The sequence below is a fragment of the Macaca mulatta genome, chromosome 15, assembly GCF_049350105.2.
Source record: "Macaca mulatta isolate MMU2019108-1 chromosome 15, T2T-MMU8v2.0, whole genome shotgun sequence".
Lineage (NCBI taxonomy): Eukaryota > Metazoa > Chordata > Mammalia > Primates > Cercopithecidae > Macaca > Macaca mulatta.
In genome coordinates, this window is record NC_133420.1 from 10532729 (window position 1) to 10539005 (window position 6277).

At 50.7% G+C, this 6277-nt stretch overlaps 1 long non-coding RNA gene across 1 annotated transcript; it reads right to left on the reverse strand.

The window, feature by feature from the left end:
- Nucleotides 1-2524: 2524 nt before the first annotated feature.
- LOC144334827 (uncharacterized) lies at nt 2525-5617 on the reverse strand. The gene is made up of 2 exons (XR_013405071.1): nt 5258-5617; nt 2525-3879 (listed from the first exon to the last, which is right to left on the reverse strand). It is a non-coding gene; the product is annotated as an uncharacterized LOC144334827 (long non-coding RNA).
- Between the last annotated feature and the right edge of the window lie 660 nt (nt 5618-6277).

Sequence of the window (6277 nt, forward strand, 5' to 3'; positions counted from 1 at the left end):
ACCATGTGGATGCCATCTCATGACCAACTGCTGCCCCGCGGCTCCGTGTCCACTCAGTGTCCTCATGGCGCAGGTGCCCAGTAGTATGACTGTGATCAGGGGTAGCAACATGGGACATGAGAGAGGTATCCCAGCCAAGAGGCCCTGCCAAGCCACCCCAGCAAACCGGAGCAAGGCCCAGGGCGGTAGGGAGAGCGCGGTACTCATGATGTGGGCAGTTCAGCTTCTGCAAACTGTCCATCGACTGCAAATTGCTTTGTTTCCATGGTTACAAAAGAACCATAAGCATTCTGAAATATGTTCTTGGTTTCATGTTTGCGAAATCTAGGCAACGTTATAAGAAAAATCACTGAATTCTGCCCGAGGCTCTAGGGGTGTTTTCCTCTCTGATAGGAGCCCCTTCCGGGACTCGGGATTGAGTGACAGCCTTCAATCACGGTTCTCCTGGTGGTAACAGGGAACTCCTCAGCCCGGGAGCTGCGGCCCTCGACAGCCTCACGGCTCCACACGCCAGTGTTCTAAGGATCACACGTGTGCAGATAGCAAAGCTTGCTGCACACACGCCAGGTGCTAACAAGCCCCAAACGTCTCACTCATACTTGCTAACCACATCGCTTCTCTCAGCCTCCACGGCGTTTCACACTCTGCCTTTATATAGAGATGAACCATGCGTCCTGAGCGCCACAAAGATTCAACTCCTTCCGGGCAGAGGGGTGCATCTTTCCATCACGGGGTCTTCAGGCGAGCCGGCCCAGGCTCCACACATGCCACCGCTTCACCCAATACTATACATGCAAAAGGATGTATGCACTCCATACACACCCTCAAATACACTCACCAAATATGATGCGTGTACACACTACACACACACCCTCAAATACATACGACACACATGAACATGTTCACTCCAGCCACACCTGCTAAATACACTCACCACACACGCACAAACATGACACACGTGCACACTCATTCCAGGCATCACACCCCTCACCAAGTACACAAGTACACACAATCCCAAGTCCAGAACCTGCAGACTCCACAAGCTTTGGTTTCCCCCACTGTTTCTCTCATCACATGAGATCCACACACAGGTGTCATTTACTGACATCTAACACCGGGGAGGCCCTTAGACAGAACTGCAGTCACAAGTCGGCTTCATTCAGGCATTCATCACCAGCCTCCTGAAGCCACCTCCTGTCCCCACGGGGAGCGGGGGCCGAGACCAGAGACGTCACTGGGCTTACAGATCCCCAGGCTGGCAACCCAGCGAAATCAAGAGGGCTCGGCCACGGCCCTGAAGGGAGATGGGTACTGGGCTCAGGTATGCGGAACATGAGTCCTCATTTCCATACAGTGTCACCTACGACGGCGTCAGGTGAAAGCCAGTGGGTTGGCATTCCTGGGATAGACAGTCCTGGAATTACAAGGGAAGCTTTTTACTCCTCCCCTCTGAACACATGAGGTCCATGGTCCCCTCACATCTAACACTGGGAATCTGAATCGGTGACTCGTTGTCCACCTGAGGACCACCCAAGAGGATCCACACACCTGCTACAACAGCAGCACCGCACCTGGTCTGCAGGGGAGCAAAGCAAATTCAACCTTTATGACTAAAACTGGATTACCCTGACACTGGCAGCCTGCAGTGTGTATATCGTCAAGCCCCCACATCTGCGCCGCCTGCCAGAGGAACACAAGCCCTTAGTCCCGGGTACTCAGGACGGCCTGTGAGGCGGATGCTGGCACCCTTCTCATCTTCCAGTGGAGAGGAGAGAAGGCCAGGGTCAGGGCTGGTGTATCAGGAGGGTCGGGGTTCAAACCCCATCTGCCTCACAAAGCAGCCCTTCACGTTCAAGTGACTTCTATCATCAGCCATCAGTGACTTCTCTCATAACCACAGTTACCAGCAATTCTGAGTGCTGTTCCTTGGGACATCATAAGCAAATATTTTGTTAGAAAGATTTTGCCAAATCTGCTTTCAAAATCCTGTGTTATGAAATGACTAATGAAAATTTGAGCTATGAAATAAAGCACATAGTTAAATGAATCCCAAAATGACTATCGCGAAGGAAGTTTTAACTTCAAGTGAAAAATATCCTCTAAATGACATCAGCCAGAATTATCTTCAATCATTACTGATCCCATATGCTTCATGAATTATACAGCATTATCTCAGATATGAACTTAAAACCATTAGCTGAATGCACATTTCAGCACAACCAAAGTTCTGCTATAATAAGCAGCACAGGCGTCTCTGGAGAGGATTTTAATTGGGACTACGAACAATGCACACGATCGTGGTAAGAGGTTTCATGCTGGCTGTTCTCCAAGGTGCGACACAGAGAAACACCACTAACCTCAAAGAAACCTGCTGCTCTGTAATGAGATGAGAGGTGACAGATGATGTGGACGGACTACTGTAAATATCTGAAAAGGAGAAACAATCATATCAGTTTCCCTTACATTCTTAGAAAAAAACGATTTTTCTTTTGGGATGATTTAAAAAGAAAATGACATTTCTGGATTTTTTTTTTTTTTTTTTTTTTACTTTTCTTTCTGAGCCTGGGTCTTGGCTCTGTCACCAAGATTGGAGTACAGTGGAGCAATCGCAGCTCACTGTAGCCTTAAGTGATCTTCCCATCTCAGCCTCCAGAGTAGCAGGGACCACAGGCACGAACCACCACACTCAGCTAATTTTTCTATTATACAGATGGGGTCTTGCTATATTGTCCAGGCTGGTCTTCAAACCCTTGGCCTCAAGTGATCCTCCTGCCTTGACCTCCCGAAGATTTAGCCTAAGCGACCATGTCTTATCGGAAAATAGACATTAGAACAAATGCATTTCTGTAAGATTTTTTTACCTCTTTTCACTGGGGAAAAAGGTAACTTGCCTCCAAGGGTCGGAGACAAAGCCGTTACTGCAGACAAGAGTACTGTGCATCCCGGGAAGCACTACACCACAAGGCATGCCCGTGCACCCTGGACGCAGGAGTAACACACGAGGCTAGCACAGGCCGACGCCGGCCCTCTCCAGAAGCAGGCCTATCCTTCCCTCCTCTCCTCAGCCCTCTCTCCCTTCAGGCCTCAGTGGCTGCTGACAGGGGAGAGGCCACAACTAGCGGAGGCTCTCAACTCCACCAGGGACAGGAGCCCCGGACACTGGGGACTCAACTGCTGCCCTCCGTGCCCACCTCCTTCTGGTCCAGACTTCTCAGGAGTCAGACGTGGCCACTTTGACCCTCTTTCCCTTCTGTGGCTCCTACAAAAACCAGTCCGGTGAGCCCAGTCTGCCTCACACTCCGGGGACACCCAGCACAGGCCCCCTCCATGTCCTTATCCAAGCTCCTGGGGCCAGAAGGGTCTTGCAATATTTCAATTTCCAGTTGAGCATCCCCCGCCTGAAATCCAAAGTGCTCCGAAAATCATTTCCTTCCAGCGTCATGGGGAAGCTCGGAATGTTTCAGGTTTCAGAGCATTTTGGAGTAGGGATTCTCAGCCTTAATTTGAACCTCTTCAAGGACGCCACACACTGAAGCCCCCGATGTCCACCCTACACAATCCCAGCACACCCTCTGAAGTCCTCAGCAACAGATTTTCTTTCTTCAAAAATAACCACAAGTCACAAACTCACACGCAATCACAGAAGGGGGTTGTGGACACCCGCACAGACAATGAAATTTAACTGTCACATTTTTACCTGGGTAATTTAAAGTCATTCCTCAAAACACACCTGTTTTACTGAGTTGCATTTTAAGGTGAACACACACAAATCATTCCAGGAAAACAAACGTCACTTTGGGCTGCGTGTGGTTTCTTGACTCCCGTGAATAACTCAGCGTTCACCCTCACTTCTGGATAAGGGAGACGATGCAAAGATATCTGTTAAAACAAAGACATGAAAACAAGTTTAAGAAGGGTTTGAAAGGTTCCTTCTGTCCCCCTGGAGGGGAGATGAGGACGCCTGGAAGGCTCACGGGGGACAGGAGCACAGCCTCCTCGGTGTGCCATGGACGCCGCCTCGCCAAGGGGAGAGGATGATGCCTGGAAGGCTCACAGGGGTGGGAGCACAGCCTCCTCAGTGCTTTCTACACTCAGCAGCTTCAGAAATTCCCGTAGAAGCAGAACACATGAGAACTGAGACTGGAACACCCCAAAGAAAGGGGACGAGGGGTCAAAAAAAGCATTCGATCATTACCAAGGAGCGCGGGCATGAAGCCGCTTCAAAGACCATGTGAGAAGTCACTCATAGGCGTTTCAGAAAATAAGGGTAGCGCGAGATTGCTCGATTAGCTCAAACAGGCTGCCGTCCCTCAGGCCATGAAATCTCTGAGTTGAGCCTCTCAGTCAGCAGAAGTCACTCTCATCTCTATCAGAGAAAGTACTACAAGCCGACACATAACCTCATGAAACCTGGGCTTCAGCCCGTCGACAACAGTGAGTCTGACATGGTACATCCCTCCAGATGGTTAAAAACCCCAGGGGTTCATCAGACAACCTCGAAGGGCTGTGTCTGTCCAGCCCCGTTTCCAAGTTCTGGATGATTTTTCCTAATGTACTATAAGCAGCATGTTCCAGTAGAGACGTCATTAACTGACTCTGGGTCCTCTTAACTTTGAAATTAGAAACACACTTGGCCAGGCACGGTGGCTCATGCCTGTGATCTCAGTACATTGGGAAGCTGAGGCAGCTGGACCGCATAAGGCCAGGAGCTCGAGTCCAGCCTGGGCAACATTGCAAAACTCCATCTCTACAAAAAATACAAAAATAAGTCAGGCATGGGGACACGTGGAACATGTGCCTGTGGGTCCTGGCTACTCAGGAGACTGAGGCAGGAGGATTGCTTGAGCCTGGGAGGTTGAGGCTGTAGTAAGCTGTGCTCACACCACTGCCTGGGCCACAAAAAGGTTTTTTTTTTTTTTTTTTTGCCTGTCTCTAAAATACCCAAAGAGAAAAAGAATTATATACCTGACTAACCCAAAATAAAAGAGGTCTTGTGGGACAACCTGAAACACAGCTGCAAATTCTGGCAGGGCCTCCCCTGGCTTGATTTGTGGTGAGTGTAGGACCACTCTGAAGGATAGGACCCCAGGCATCTTCCGAGACTAGACCTTACAGTACAACTTCCCTTCGCTGGACGGAACACTTGCCTTGGAGCCTTGGACACCCTGGGGTAGTGCCACCATCCCGAGGCCGCCATGGCACAAGGAGGCCCTACCATCATGAAGCCTGGGACGTCCGTCAGAGCAGTGCCACCCACCTGAGGCCGCCATGCCAGGGGAGCCTGGACATCATGAAGCCTGGGACATCCTGGGGCAGTGCCAGCAACCCGAGGCCGCTGTGACACAAGGGGGCCCTGGTGTCACTGAGAGGCTACACAGCAGGTCCAAGCCCAGGCCAGGAGTGAAGAGGCTCCACGTCCTTTCTATCCCTCCAGCTGAGTCCACACACGTCTTGGAGCAGAAATGCACCACCCTCAATGTCCACGGGTAAGGTTTTGGACACAGAATCTGGAAGCATAAAAGATGGTTCTGGTCTGGTTGGTTGCCGGCTCGGATCTGTCCTCCTTCCACACAAAACCTGGCTCACACCAAGCAGCGTCTAAGTCCTGGAAGACCTGCTAAACACAAGTGCAGTTACAAAACAGAGAAACTGGAGGGGGCCGGGCTGTGCTCCAGTGGCCACCAGCGTTTCTCAGGAAGACCCCGGGCATTACAGGGTCCAGGGCAAGGACTTCCTGGCATCCAGGACATGGAACAAGAACACATTCCCCGGTCCTGTTGAATATGAATCGGGTAAGAGCCGATTCCCTCCCTCGGAGGACTGAGCACCGCCCCACAACACCTTGGTATGGGTATGTTATTACATACGTTGGTATGGGTAAGTTATTACATACGTTGGTATGGGTATGTTATTACATATGTTGGTATGGGTATGTTATTACATACGTTGGTATGGGTATGTTACTACATACGTTGGTATGGGTATGTTATTACATACGTTGGTATGGGTATGTTATTACATACGTTGGTATGGGTATGTTATTACCCATACCAAGGTAATAAGCCCGTTACCAGCAGGAGGCTGGTGATGAAGACATGAGGACCAGATGAGCACGAGGGATCCTGACAGATCATCCCTGGCACTGAACAAGGGGCGGACAGTAACCCCTGTTCCTGACGCATCAGCCGTGGCACTGAGCGAGGGGTGGCAGCATGGCCTGTGCCCCTGCAGAAGCAGAGGGATGTGAGGGGGGCACAGGCTGGGCTTGGAGGCTAAC